Source organism: Rhincodon typus, chromosome 23 (assembly GCF_021869965.1).
Source record: "Rhincodon typus isolate 14 chromosome 23, sRhiTyp1.1, whole genome shotgun sequence".
NCBI lineage: Eukaryota > Metazoa > Chordata > Chondrichthyes > Orectolobiformes > Rhincodontidae > Rhincodon > Rhincodon typus.
This window is the reverse complement of record NC_063354.1, coordinates 12,272,533-12,288,939: the sequence shown is the minus strand read 5'-3', so window position 1 is coordinate 12,288,939 and position 16,407 is coordinate 12,272,533.

Here is a 16,407-nt window from a genome sequence, read left to right as displayed (position 1 = left end):
GCTCTGACTGGACTAAATTAAAACACAAAAGAGCGAATGGTCCAAAACATAAAGATTAAAATCAAGCTATTTTTAGTGTGCGTTCACAGAAAGGCTAGTCCAAGTGAGATAACCTGCCAAGAAGCTGCACTTTAATTGTGGCCCTGTCTCAGTTCATCTCCTGCTGAAACCCCCATTCATGCTCTTCTAGACTTCGTTATTCCACTGCATTCCCGACCACCTCCCATCTTATACCCATTGTAAACTTCAGCTCACCCCAGGTCTGCTGTCTGTCCATTATTAACACCAATTCTGTTCAATTATCTTCTGTGTGCTCACTGATCTACACTAGTTCCCAGTGCAACACAACACTGTTAAAATTCTAATGCAGGTCTTCAAATCCTTCTTCAGCTTCAAAATTATCTGTCCCTGTAATCTCCTCTAGTCATACAAAATGTTTGAACTTATCCAATTCTGGCCTCTTGCACAACGCTAATTTTACTGGTTCCATTACCAGTGACCAAGCATCTTCTTTAGCATGATTGCTACAGGTGAAATTTCTAGATCCACACAAAGATCCGCTTCCCCATTGCCACCAGACAAAGACAACTGCCCTTTAGCAGCTTTTGCTGACGTTGACACCACAAGTCCCAAAATCAGTGTGCTCACTGCTCTTGGTCCAATCTGCACAATGAGTCCACATTGAAAATAGTTAGCTGTACAAAATTGCACAGGATCAGCAGATGTCTCAGAGGGAGGTCACTTGTGCCTTTGAGAAAGGTAACTACTTACTCCGACTCCCTTGTTCATTCTCCTCTGCTTCGAAAATTCCTGCTTTACAAAGATATCTCCAACTCCTTTTCGAAATTTACTACTAATTTTTTTCACAACTCTTTTGCACAATGAATTCTGGATTGTAACTTTCTGGATAATTTTGTTTTCCTCAATTCTCCCTTGTATTGTCTGTCAATGTTACTTGGTTATTGACATTCCCAGTAGAGACATGACAGGATACGCTGTAATCTGGTCCAACCAGCTTGTGAAGCCACAATGTTATTCACATTTAAAAGATAGTGAAAAATACCTTGCCTATTGCTTTCTGGTTGGATTTCTTGAATCTGTCAGATTGCTATTCATAGCAATGCTTCAGCACTATGTTTAGAGTGCACAGAGACTCCTAGCATCTGACAGCCATAAAGTGGAGATAAAAAGGAGTTGCCAAAATTGAGAAAAAAAAGTGTTGTTTCTTTTCCTCCTTCACTCCCTCTGACTGGGGCCCACATTGCTGTCAGAAACATCCCAGTTCAATGAACTTACTATTGATCCTCACTATTCTTGATATCTTTCTTTGCCATCAAGTTTCATACTCTCTGATCTCAGCCATCTGATGGAAGATCAGGAGACGCCGACAATTTACAAAAGCAATTGAAGAAAAAGTATGGATTAAGACTCAGAAGGAATTCTCCATTCAAACAAAAGCTGGGATGTCCCAGCATGCATTGTAAGTGAGGATCTACAATTGTACCAGGGTCAAAGCTTTCCAGTATAACACCGGTATCTCTCTGTCAATGTGGCAAATTGCCCAGGTTTGTCCTGTTCAGAAAAATTAGGACAAACCCCACCCAGGCAATTACAGCCCTATCAGCCCACTCTCAACCAACTATGTAATGCTTTGCACGGTTGTCGACAATGCTATCAAGCAGAATTTCTTCAGAAATAGTGTGCTCGGTTTGATTTCCACTATGGCTGCTCTGCTCCTGACCTCATTACTGCCTTTGTTGAAACATGGACAAAAGAGCTGGACTCTAGAGGGGAAAGAGGGGAAACTGCCCTTGACATCAAGGCAGCATTTGACCGAGTAAGGCATCAATGAGGCCGAGCAAAATTGAACTAAGTGGGAATCAGGGAAAACACTCCACCAGTTAGAGTCATACCTGGCACAAAGAAAGATCGTTGTGGTTGCTGGAGGGCAATCATCTCAGACCTGGAACATCTCTGTAGGAGCTCCTTAGGATGATATCCAGGGCCCAGTCATCTCTAGGTGCTCCATCAATGACCCTCCCTCTATCATTAGGTCAGAAGTGAGGAAGTTTGCTAGTGATTGCATAAAGGTCATCACCATTCACAACTCTTCAGATACTAAAACAGTCCAGTTCAAATACAGCAAGGTCCTGACAACATCCAGCCATGGGCTGATAAGTGACAAGTAATGTTCACACTACACAAGTGCCAGGTAATGACCATCTCCAACCTGATAACATCTAACCATCTCCCTTTGTTAATCAATTGTATTATCATTGATGAATGCCCCACTATCAACATCCTTAGATCAACATTCCCTCTAAGCTACATGCTACACATGACATTTAGCGTCAGCCCACCAATCACAAGCATTGATTTCCAGTTCTGGAATTTGCTGCCGTGCATGGACCTCAGAGGTTTGCACTGCCAGAAGGAAAATGAGAAGGTACACTGCCTGAGAGTTACCATTGATCAGAAACTGAACTGTACCAGCCATATAAATACTTTGGCTGCATGAAAAAGCCAGGCTAGGAACCCTGTGCCCTTCACTCCCCAAAGCATAACCACCAACCAAAATATACATGTCAAAAGTGTGACGGAATGCTCTCTATTGGCCTGGATAAGTACAACTCCAACAATGCCCAACAAACTTGACACTATCCAGGACAAAGTAGCTTATTCAATTGGTATCACATGCACTGCCTTCATCATTGACTCCATCCAGCATCGGCTCACAGAGGCAATGGTGTATACCCTTTACAAGATGTACTGCAGCAACTCACCAAAACCTCTGCAACAACACTTTACAAACTTGCTACTTTACTGCCGAGACAGATAAGGGCAACACATGCAAGGGAGAAATACCATCTGCAAGTTCCCATCTAAATCTCACACCATCTTGATTTGAAACTGTACTTTTATTCCTTCACTGTCACTGGTTCCAAATCCTGAAACACCCTCCTGAACTGAAATGTATTTAAAATCCACCACTCCCTCCCCCACCCAATTGACTTCACCAGTTCAAGAAGGCAGCTGACCACTGCCTGGTCAAGGCAAATTAGGAATGGGCAATAGATACTGGCCCATCCAGCAATGTCCACATCCCATTAATGAATAAAAGAAAAACAAATCAGGATTGGATCATGCGCTTCAACATTCTGATCATGTTTATTTTGGAGATGCCAATGATACTGAAACCCAAAAAGCTCAAAATGAGGTTTTACAGTTGAGTTTTCTCCTTATAATTAATTGAACCAGTGATTGTGTTTGTTTTTTACATGGAATAGCTAATTTAGAAATATCATTAGCCCAAGAGGATAGATAAACTTGTCCGAAATTGCTTCATTCATGCTGCTTAACTTAGAGAATTTATGTACTATTCCTCATTAAAGACATGGAAAATATATCTTGCAAGATTGGAGAGGATAGTTTTACCACGAGTTTGCCAGATGGGAAAACATTCCTAGAAAATTGTGGATACATTGGGGAAGCTGCTTCAAACCTGTTGATTTCATTTCACTCCAATGGATTATGTTATGTGTATACAACATCCTTGTGAGAGGCAGGTTGTCAATTTCAGTGTGCTAGTTGCTCAGTTGCAGTGATATCAATGTGGGTTTTACAATTCAACTTTGGGTCCATAGATTTCCTAGCCTTCTTCAAACTCACTAATGAAAATAAAGCAAGAAGACAACAGCAATTACATGAAGGCATTTGCAGGCCTTCGCCAATGACTTGCATATACTGATCAGGTTTAATGTTCCAGGCAGTTGGCCAATCTTTCAAGGTAGATGACATGAGTAATTCTTAGAATGGATTCCTCCAATTGCTGTGCAATTATTCACAGTGTGGCTACAGCACTGACCAGTAAACTGCACATTCTGTGCAACTGCAGCGGAAGTATCCTGTTCATTGGCTGCCCACCAGCTACAGCGTGAATGTTCAGCGGAGCAGAGCACAGAGAATCCTTCCATTATTGACCCTGACTCCACCCTCTGTTCTTGCTTACTTGTGTAGTGACTGGCCCCACGTGAAAAGCCACCTATCTCTCTACCTTTTCCACCAAAGCACAAATATTCTTGCTGGTACGTGGTGTGCATGCAAGTGAGAAGCTCTGAGAAGCCCATTATCAATCATGGGGGACTGGACTACACCCTGCTGGACAGGTGGAGGTACTACGAAAGATAAAAGAGATGAATAAAAATACAATACTGATAAGAATGCTTCAAGTCAGTATTATGTACATGATCATATTTCAGTGGCTGTTGACATCAAGTCAATATAACTGTGTTGTAATGTCTCTTGCTCTCTTTAGCAGTCCCTCGGAATGCCCTGAAAGCATTGCCTTTGCTCTGCTGGTAGCCATCTGCCTTGACAAAGCTCAAAGTATATGCCAGGGATGTGGCAACATGGGTCTCCAAATGCAGCTGCTTCACACTAACCAGTGCCCCCTAGCTGGGATGTTTACCTGAGAGGTGACACTGATATTGGAGCCCCCATCCTGCCAATGGCTTGAACTGGGTTACTTCGTATTGTGAGCACAAGGGTTGACACATGAAAATGTTGGGAAAACGCTCATTAAAACTGGACATGTTTGAGGAGTTAGGAAACCAGTAATGTTCTATTCCAGATAATCTAGTCACGAAAGTAGAGCTAGATCCTAATTTTTAACACAGGTATATCCACTTCTAATCAATCAGGCCGGACGTGCTAGGGCACACTGCCGGGGCATGTGAACGTGAACAAGATCCTTCTGATCCAGAGATAGGAACACAAACACTGTGCAACAGTATTCCAATCTTCTATTTTCAGCTCAAATGATGCTCACTACTTGAATAAAATTAAATAATTTGCTAATAAACAATAAAGAAGTAACTAGTTCCCTGATAAAACAATGAGGAGAAAGAAATGAATGAAAGTAGGCAAATCTGTTGTTACAAGTCATAATTTGCTTTATGAATAAGCCAAGGAAAATAGTCCCAAAATAAAAATCCAACCAGAATTAACACATCCAAATACGCAACTCACAATGCCAAAAATAGATTCTTTCCCTCAGATGCCTGTGTCCTGAGTTCCTGGGGCTTCCCGAAATAAATGGCTAAATTGGGTTTTATGCACAGAGTGCATCAATTCTATTTGGTGGACACACATAATCTGAGGCTCTTTCCCTTCCATTTGAATGAACAACACTACATTTTGGAGACAAGGGTATTTTGTTTATGATCAATGGATGGAGTTTGACATGAACAGATCAAACTCAGACTTCTTCCCAAGCCTTGGTGTATTTGCTTATCCACTTGATGGGAAGGGGCTGAGGACTTACAGCATTAAAATGCAAGGCAGCTGTCACTGTTTTGAGGCTATCGAAAAGACAGTGACAATTGCAACTTACTCATTGTGCGTTCTTTCCCAGGCAAATTAGGACAAAAGTCTATGAACTTTATTCACCACAACTAGAAATGCGTATATATAAAGATTTATTTACTTATGTAAATATAGGAATGATTAATTCATGTAACTAGTAGGTGGGGAGAACTGGTGCATTTCTTTCTGCATCTTCCCATAGAAAGAGTGGAAAACAGCCCAGGAGTCATTTTTGAACTTTGTGTTTCTGGCTTGCGCCGTTTCTAGCAAAAGTGCATATTGATCATTTGGGTAGATGTTATGTATGTATTTTCTGGCCCTTTAGAGATTGGAAGATTATGTTAAATTTAAAGGAAGAGAGAAACCAAAGTAAACATAGGCCCCTTAGAGAACAAGTCAGGGGAACTAGGAAATAATGGAAACCCGGAAATGGAAGCAGAGTTCAAGAAATACTTTGCATCAGTCTTAATGGTAGAAGACACTAATAGTATTCCAAAATTACTAAATAATCTAGGGGCAAAAGGAAAAGCTGAAATAAATGCAAGAACTAACACTGGAGAAAATGTGCTAAGCTTACCAATGGGGTTAAAGGCCCCTAGACCTGATGGTATGCATCCAAGTATATGAAAGGTTGCAGCCACAGAAATAGTGAATGCAATGATAAGAATCTTGCAGGAATGCTTAAATTCTGGAAAAGTCCCAGAAGATCAGAAAACAGCCAATGTAGCACCTCTATTTAAAAAGGGAAGGAAGCAACAAAAATAAGTAACTATAGGTCAGTTAGCTTAACATCTATTATTAGGAAACTGTTTGAATATATTATGAATGATACAACAGGAGAGCATTTAAAAATACATAAATATGATCCAGCAGAGTTAGCATGGCTTCATAAAGATGAAATCATACATTACAAATTTACCAAAATTCTTTAAGGAGGTAAAGCCAGGATATAAAAAAGGATAGCAGTGGATGTAACACATTATGGTACTGCACATTAGGCTACATAATAAGCTAAGAGCCTATGTTGTTAGTGGTAGTATATTGGCATGGATAGAAAATTGGCTACTAATAGAAGATAGAGAGTTGGGATAAGGGAGCATTTTCAGGATGGCAACCTGTAACTAATGGTGTTGCCATAGGGAATCAGTGCAGGGCCCACAATTATTTCCAATGTAATTGAAGATGAGGAAAGTCAATAGCCAAGTTTGCAGATGACATAAAAATGGGTGGTAAGACAAGTGGTAAGAATGACATAAAGAATTTACAGAGGGATATAAAACAAAGAACTGCAGATGTTGGAGATCTGAAATAAAAACCGAAACTGCTGGGGAAACTAGGCAGGTCTGGCAACACCTGTAGGAAGAAAGCTGAGTTAATGTTTCGAGTCTGGTGACTTTTCATCAGGAGATGAAGATGAAGAGTCACCGGACTCGAAATGTTAACTCTGTTTTCTTCCTAAAGACACTGCTAGACCTACAGATGGATATGGACAGGTTAAGCGAATGGGTAAAAACTAGGTAGATGGAATGTTAATTGGGAAAATGTGAAATGATGCATTTTGGCAGGATGAATAGAGGAGCTGAATATTACTTAAATGGAGAAAGACTGTAGAAAGGTACAAAACAGTGGGATTTTGGAGTCCTCATTCATAAATCACAAAAATGTTGGCATCCAGGTTCAGCGTGTCTTTATTTGAAAAGGAATGGAGTATAAAAGTGGAGACGTATTGCTAAAACTGTACAAAGCACGAGTCAGAGCACAGCTGGAATACTGTGAACAGATTTGGGCCCTTTAACTAGGGAAAGATATACTGACCTTGGAGGCAATCCAGAGAAGGTACACTAGGCTAATATATTAGATGCCTAGGGGACTTTTGACAAGATAGATGTTGAGAGGTTGTTTCCCTTGTGTGAGAGTCTTGGACCAGAGGGCATAATCCCAGAATATGAATAATAACATTTAACCTAACTGCTTGTTACATCTGTATGCTAGTTTTCAGTGACTGGTGTACAAGAACATCCAAGCCCCTTTGAACATCAACATTTCACAATCTTTCATCATTCAAATAATACGCTGCTATTCTGTTTTTCTGATCAAAGAGGACAACTTCACATTTATCCACATTAAAATACATCTCTCATGTATTTGCCCACTGCTCACTTTCTCTAAATCACGTTGATGTATCTTTACATCCTTCACACCACTCACATTCCTACTGAGATTTGTGGCATCAGTAAACTTGAAAATAGCAAGTTACTTTACAAATAAGATTGAATTAAAGATAGCAGGAAAAGACTGACTAGCGATATACATCACAAGGTGCCAGTGTTGGCAATGTCCATCCTGTTAAGTTTTTGTAAACAATTCCAGCGAAGTGATGGCAGGTCCAGTGAAATGTCTATATGTTAACCTGACATTGGACATGTGTTGTTTCTGCCTTGCATGTGGTTACTGCCTTTAATAAAGAAAAGTAGTCCTGGACTTATAAAGGTTAGCTCCATAATTTCCATGTTGTAAGTCAATAGGCTCAGCACCTCCTGCCATGTAACGCCAATCAGCTCTGTCATTTCTGATGTATCAGTAAGCCTTCCACTTGCTCTTCCAGCGCAGAATAAAGAACATGCCAAATGATAAACAAAGGAAAGAAGTGAAGAAAAGATATTTTACTAAAACAAATAAAAGATACCTCATGATTTGAGAAGAAGTTGTCAAATAGAAAAATAAAACGTATTGTTTGTTTTTAGTCTATTCATTTCAAGAAATTATTAAGAAGAAATTGTCCTCTTAATGTTTTGATGTGTCAGTGTAGATTCAGCTTCCAAGACATGTCCATGCAACAATGATTTGTGACGTTTTTACTTGACATCTTTGGCATGTGAGAAAATGTAGCAGTACAATTAATACCGATAATTCGTGGCATTTTTAGAACTGACTGAAAGCTCTTGATCATCTGTTATTTCGCTTTGTGCAGGAAATTTACTGCACTTTTCAATAGAAGGAAGTGGAATTTGGGATATTTTACACTCATAAAATAAATTGAAGGACCTCCTTGACAAAATTTGTCAGCAACATCTGTAGCCACTAACTATGAGTAATGATGATGAAAACCAATTCTATTCTTGTGATTACTTCACACCCCAACCACCCTCACCCTGGAACTTAAATGAGCATTTTTATGTAAATTGTCCATGAGGTGAGTTGCCAATGGAGACATGTTAAGCACCGACAGCTCAGTCCAAAGATGTAGAAAAAGCCTGAGGCCCAGTTTCGAGATAACTCTACTCAGGCAGTGATGAACTCACATTAAAATTGGATGCAGACAGAAGGAAGAAAGTGCCTTTTGCAACTTCAAGATATCCTAACATTGTCATTTTGAAGTGTTGTTGCAATGTAGCCAACACAGCAGTCGGTTTGGCACAGTCAGGTTCCACATGCTACAACATAAATGGGCAAAAACAAACAAAGAACTGCAGATGCTGGAAGTCAGAAGCAAAAAACACAAGTGTTCCAAAGAAGGGTAACTGGACCTGAAACTTAACTGTGTTTCTTCCTTCACAGATGCTGCCAGACCTGCTGAGCTTTTCCAGCAACTTCTGTTTTTGTTATGACATTAATTCTGCTTTCTCTCCACAGACGTGCCAGACCTGTAGAGGTTTTTCCAACATAAATGGCCAGATCACCTGTTGTAAGGATAGTTCAGTGATAAATGTTCACCAGAATAACTGTCCCGCTTTTTCTCAAATTACAACATAGGATATTTTTTATGATTGTCTGGAAGATTAGACAGCTGACCACTTAATCTGAAAGATAGCAGTTTAAACAACGCAACTCTCCCTTGGTACTACACTGAAAGTGCTATGTACCCAACTGTTTGGAATGGGGCTTGAGTTATTCACCTTATGAACCAAAGCTGAGGTTGTTACCATTGAGCCAAAGCAACGACCTAAAGAGTTAACATTGAGACTATCACTGTTTTCCATCAGGAAAATTGGAATGGGAATATGTGAAGTAATTAGATTTTAATACATTCTCCAGTTTGAGTTTATATTCCCAGTAAGTATATAAGATTTCATTGCAAATAGCATGCTAAAAAATGCAGCCATTTAGAACACATAATTAGATTTTAATTTAAATACTTTCAGGATTCTGTGAACTTTTATGGCGATGACACAGAAGGAAATACTGCTGTTTTAAACAAACAAGTAGAATTTAATGCAAATCTTCAATCAGTTGAATATATATTCCTGGTAAGTATAAGAAATTTCATGTTGAATAGCATATGCACATCACAGGAGTAGACAATTAAGCCTGCATTCTTGGTGTCTATAAATAGTCAGCCATTTCCTCTTTGTAGTCTGGGATTCTCATTCTACTGATGGAAAGTAATCCTCTATCTCACAACTACAAGAAGTGGAGCCAATCATTCCCATCCAGCTTTCTTCTGTGTAGGAGAAAGGCTATTGGTTAAGATAAAATCCCCCTTAGCCATGTGGTTTTGCCATGAAGGAAAATGTTCTACAGATGGGTTAGGAATTCACCTGCTAAAAATGACATGAGTTGTGCACGCAAGCTGCGTCTCCGACAGGACAGGAGTAATTGTTCCCAACAACCTTACTCGTTTTTTCCATGTTCAGGTTGTCTATATAAGGCCAACATGTTATTAATAAAAAGAAAAGTTGAAGGGATAGAACAGTCAGATAAAGCCAGCAACATATCTCAAGTCTGAAAGCTTGGAGTCATTAAGAGAAAAGTAGGTAAGAATTAAAACTGCAATCTTTCCTGTCTATGAAACATTATCTGTTCAGTTGGGGTGTAACTTAAAGATTCAAATTTAATCCACATGTCTGGTTTGACGGGATGTGGTTTGTGATTGTTAGGGTCTGCTTTTGTCCTGTCAGTCATCTAATAAACCTGACTCGCAAAGTAAATTAATGAACAACTTTCCAAATGTGTTTTATATTACAATATTATTGGATGTGTGGAACAAGAAAAATCAATGAGGTGTCGTTTGCAACAAATACTCCATTTTTATTGACAATATAGCATAGTTACATGGAATCTAAAGCAGAAAAAGGCCATTCAGCCCACAATTTAATGCTAGCAATGCTCCTTGACAAAAGCTTCCTCCCTATCTTCTTCATCTTCTGATCAACATACCCTTCTATTCCTTTAATAACATATTAATCTAATTTCCCTTTAAATGTATCTACAGTAGTTGCTCCGACACTTCATTGTGGTAAAATACTTTCTGGGTGAAGAAACTTCTCCTCAATTCCCAGTTGCAGTGGAAGATTGTTTATGAATTATAAAATTGCACTCAATAGGGTTTTTAAAATAAATTCTTGCATTTTTACCAATCAAAGGAAACAAGAGTTAATAGATGTCAAGTTAGCGAAATGGAGTAAGCCAAAGAGTCGGGTGTTTGTTGGTGAATCTCTGAAAGTACCTGGCCAATGTGAAGCTATTAAAAGACCAGTCAGGTACCAGAAAGCATGAAGTTAACTCAGGCAATTTCAGTCATGAACATGTCACTGCTGTCAGGATGTCAGCTGATAGCACTCTTGCCTCTAAATCAGAAAGTTATAGATTCAATACCCAGTCCAGAATCTGAGCAAAAAGCTTACCCTAGTAAAGTGCTGAGGGAATGCTGCACTGTTACAAGTGCTGTCCTTCGAATCAAATAGAATTAGAATTAGATTTTATTGTCACATGTACTCAAATGTAGGAGTATACGAGTACAGTGAAAAGTTTACAAAGGCACCATTGTGCAGCGCCATCTTGGCAACAAAGTCAGAATTTAAAATAACAAAAAAAAATTTTAAAATAGCCTAAAGCTAAGAAAATGTTTAAGTCTTAAAGTCTAAAGTTTTATCTCCAATAAAGGTATTTGGAACGCTCAGCCACTGTTGCAGACACCCGGGCCTAGCCACGGCCTGGAGCCTACATCAGCCTGCAGATCGCTGGGAGGTTTCGCATTCTTGTTGCCACTGACAATGCCAATGCCACCTCCGATCACCAAGAGGAGGTTTGCCGCCACTGCCATTGCCGCCCCCGAGTGCTGGAAGGAATAATGCCATTGCTGCTGCCACCACACCCAATCACCGGGACGGCCGGGAGGCTGCCACTGTTACACAAAAGGTCCGCTCTCGCTGCCACTATCATGCTGTTGCTGCCTTCGATCATCGATCGGAGCCCGCGAGAACCACAACCACTGCCCACTGCCGCAAGTCTTCATCCAGGCTCCAGGGACAGCCAGGCATATTTCAAAATCACTTTTTCTTCAGTGGTGAGCTGAAACTCATAAGACCCCAAAATTTCTGACCTCGCTCATGGTGGGGGGATGGCGGGTGGTGACAGTACATTGGGACCCCAAGGGTAGGAAGGCTGATTAAAGATTCTGTAATTAAAACCGTTGTCTTTAGATTCTGATAGTGTTTAATCTAGCAAATAGTATATTTAATAGCATTACTGTCCTCTGTCTAGCTGATTGTGTAAATTTCCCTGTTTATTACATTTACCTGTATTTCTTGTATTATACTTACCTTTTGTATTTTAAATAAACACAGAGATTCTTTTGCCCTGAGACACCTGTCTACTGCTTACTTCATTTCACGTTCCCTAAGTAAGTCCAATGTCTAGAACCAGAGATTTGGAGGCAATTCGAACTACTTAAAAATCAGAAAATAGCTGACTCCAAATCAGAATCCTACGAATAAATTTCTCCATCTCATGTTGTTATCAACGAGAGGACAGTGTGTGCAGTATTGGCCCAAGTTGTTTCAAAGCAAGTAACACAACTCCAGAAATGGGAATGGGGTCTGTAAAGAAGATGTAAAGTAACTTCAAGAAGATTTGGACAGGTTTAGCAAGTAGAAAAGAACGTATAGCAGATGGACTATAATGTGGAGAAATGTGAGGTTACCCACTTTGATAGAGTGAACCAAGAGTATTTTCTAAATGGTAACAGGTTAGAAAGTGCAAATGTGCAAAGGTACCTGGTCGTCATGTTATTAAGTCACTGAAGGCAAACATGAAGAAGCAGCAGGCAATTAGGAAGGCTAATAATACGTTAGTCTTTAGTTCAAGAAAATTTGAGTTCAAGAGTAGCAAAGCCATATTTCAATTTTACAGAACATTGGTTAGACTGCAGCTGGAGTAGAGTGCGAACTTTATGTCACTCACCTTAAAAAGGATATTGTTGCCCTGGGATGGTGGGACTGTCCTATGAATAGAGACTGAGAAAACTGGGCCTGTATTCTTTAAAATTTCTAATAATAATGTGATCCTATTGCAATCCCCTAATACTTAAAGGGATATAGAAGGGATAGATACAAATAAAATGTTTCTTCTAATTGGGGAGTCTAGAACCAGAGTATGCAATTTTCCAAATAAAGGGGAAGCCACTTAGTGCTAAGATGAGAAGACATTTATTTACTCAAAGGGTGATGAATATTTGCAATACTCTATCTCACTGTGGAATTTCAGTCATTGAGTACGTTTAAAGTAGAAATTCACAGATTTCTAAATACTAATGACCTAAAGGGACATGTGGATAGTGTGGGAAGAGGCATTGAAGTGTTCCATCAGCCATGTGTTGAATGGTGGAATAGGCATGATGGGCTGCATACCTTACTCTTGTTCCTTTGTTCCTCCTCTCACCATGCAAACCTACTTCAGGGACATTGAAGAGTTTTATAATACAAAAGCACAATACCTCTGATAACAAAAATACACAGCAAGTCGGACAGCACCTATGGAGACAGAAATAGGGTTAGCCTTTCAATGTGATGGGAAGAGAGAGAAAATAAAGAAAAGGCAAACTGTCAATTTCTTTCAATATTCTAATTTATTATTCTTTAACTTAGGTTTTCATAGCAAATAAACCTCGTGGAAGGAAAGAAAGAAGGAACACTCGCTGGGAATGAAAAGTGGTATCAGTCACAGAACCAGTCAATAAATACAGTCTCAATGGCTTCTTAGATCTGACCATGATGGATAAATGAGGGCCAATAATGACTCAGGAGCCAACGAGCTCAAACTAAATCAAACAAATTAAACTGCATCAGGAAATAGGTGCTGTCTACAGGTGGACATTTATATTCCTTTCGCCACACACAAATTGTACGAGTGAATCTTATAGCTTAACTCTGTAACTTTGCCTAAATAAACAGTTGAAAACCAAACCAAAACTCTGCAACTGATGTTTGTACAAGGATGTGTAACAAGTTGGGGACTTGGTGCAGACATAGAGTAAAGGATTAACTGTAATAATACTCTGACAATAGCTACTGAGCACGTGTGTAAGGGGCTATGTCATATTGATGTCAGATCACATGGAACAAGGACTTGACAGAAGAAGGTTTTAATGATGCCCCAGCTCCAACAGCCTCCATACATTGTCTAATGTAACAAATGTTAATTGTCTGGTGTCCAGCCCTTGTCTGTCTAAGACTCCCAGAACTTACTTGCAATATTAAAACATGTTCACAATTGAAGTGATTAAGCTTAAAGTAACAGGACTAAAAATGATGGATGATTGTACAAGGGCTGGACTGACTGGAACATTCCCAATAAGGACAGAAATTACTATTTTCTTTTAGTATCAATCTTCTTTTTGGCCTATAACTTGCAGCAGAAAATCCTCAATGGAAATGGTCAGCCACACAAAGTCTCTTCGTGTCCCAATTAAAATGAGAAAACTGAAGCATTGAAGGGTGTATTCTGCTGAATAGTCACATAATTGTGCAAAGGCAGATACTATACAATTGCCATTATTTCCTCTTATTCACCTGTTCTTGTGGTTTATCTTTTCCAAATACTGATCATTTGCAAACATTTGAAACCATGGAACCAAGGGATGTGGGAAAACCATGACACATCAATGAATGTCTGCAATCGCCTTTAAAATTATCAGGTATTTAACAGAATGCATTTCCTGATAAACTCTGTGGTTTTTGATTCTCTTCACTTCAGTTTTTTTTTGTCATGTGTTTACTCCACTTCACCTCAAAGAAACAGTCTCAAGAATGCAATCCTTTTTATCCACAAAGTCGACTTTCAGGTCAGACTGAAAATCTGAAGCCGCGCTTTTTTTGGAACAGAGTCAGCTTTGGAAACACAGCAATTTCATATCAACGTGAACTTGCTGCTTTTTCCATTTCATTAAGCTGTCAGTCATTGAAACTAGCTAAGCTTGCCTTCCTCCACTGAAACCATTCTAACAAGTACCATTTCACTAATTGTGTTCCATTATACTGCTTTTGATGCAACAAAATATTAATTATCCACAGGCAAAAAGTACTCTCTTATTGTCAACGTGTCAGCAATAACTATGGGAAAATAGATCAGTACAGTAATATAAATTTAAAGGTATACACCACACAACTAGTTAAAAGGTCTGTATATATTTTCATCTTATCACGAACAACAGAATGTTGCAGATAAATTGTCAAAAGTGTGTCTAATTCATTTTCACATTTGCAACTATAAATTATTCCACTATGATATATTCCAGGAATGCTAGACAAAAATCATGTGAAGCTGACTGCTCAGTTATATACCACATCCGGACTTTATAAAACAGGCCAGTCACAATAGGTGATAGCACAGGACGCATGCAGAAAGGCTAAACAAGCATTAGCGGGATGATCTCACAGTCAATCTCATCATATTGGGGCCAAGCAATCTCACCAATTGCCAAGATGAGGCTTCTGGCTATGAACCAAGGAGACCATTTACACAACTGGACTGCACCTTTGGAGTCAGAGTACCATTACAAAATCCATTTCTGGTATGAAAACATAAGCTCAAATTGCATTCTAGAAGCTGCTGGGGATTCTTGAGTGATGTTCGTTCATGTCATTGCCAGCAAGTATTGTTAATCTGCGGCACAAGTCAGGCAAAGGTTATCTACAATTACCATCGTTTAGCAACAGAGCTTTTGGCAAGGTGTCACAAAATACCTGCAAAAATCATTGGTGAAGGTCACCCAAGGGTCAACTACCATGGCATTCACTGGGCAGAGTGGATTTCAGGACTGGTGTATAACAGATGTTGGAGTCTAAAAAAGCTATCAAGTCTATCTTAATTAAAAGCGACTATGTCTGCTTCAGTTCCAAGGTTCACAGGATTGGGTCAGATTTATTTCATAATACTTTGAGTGTATTTTATTACAGCAAAAAAAAATTGGAGTGCATATTCCTGGCTAAGTCTCAGCTATACTAATCAAACATCTTTTTAGAAGCTTTGGAAGCAATGATTTTTAACAGACATAAAGCCATTGTCAACTCAAGGTTTTAAATGATTGAAATATATAATGCAGACACTTGGGAAAGATGAAAAGTAAGTGCTTGTGTAATTTATAGCAATCACTCATTGATAAAGAACAGTGGCAATGTTTATATTAATTTGATTTTTAACTTTTTCACAGCATTAAATAAACAATGTGTTGCCCATGACAAGTTGGTTGACAAAGATGGCTGCTCCCTAAGCATGCGTAGGAACTGCCAGTGACACCAGCAAAATTGATTTCTTCAGAGATGCTTTGATGCCTTGGTAGACAGCAGTTCTGCTTGTATTTCCTTTACAGTGTTTAGTCGGCATCGCTATCTATAGCAACAGTATGAAGTCATGGGGCCTTAGGCAAATTTGGTCCATTTGAACCAATTCCTTCTGGGGATTATGGCTGCTTATCTCACCAAGCATGGATTTTACAACCTGCCTAATGTCTTTTTGGTCTGCGGATGTGAATGATTTTATGGCATTATTCAAAGTAAATTGTCAGGTGTGCATCAACATGTTGATTTTTTTTTCTGCGATCAGTGCAGAAAGAGGCAAAATGTTCATTGTTTCAGTGAGCCAGTGCTCAGGAACTTCTCTCAGCCCTGCAGTATGATTATGTGGAAATGAATCTACCTACAGCACATGGACTGCTATGGTTCAGGAAGGTGGATCACCATCACCTTCTCAAGGGATGGGAAATAAATGCTAGCTCAGCCAGTGATGCAGCAGCCCATGAAAGAATAAAATTAAGCATCAGAGATA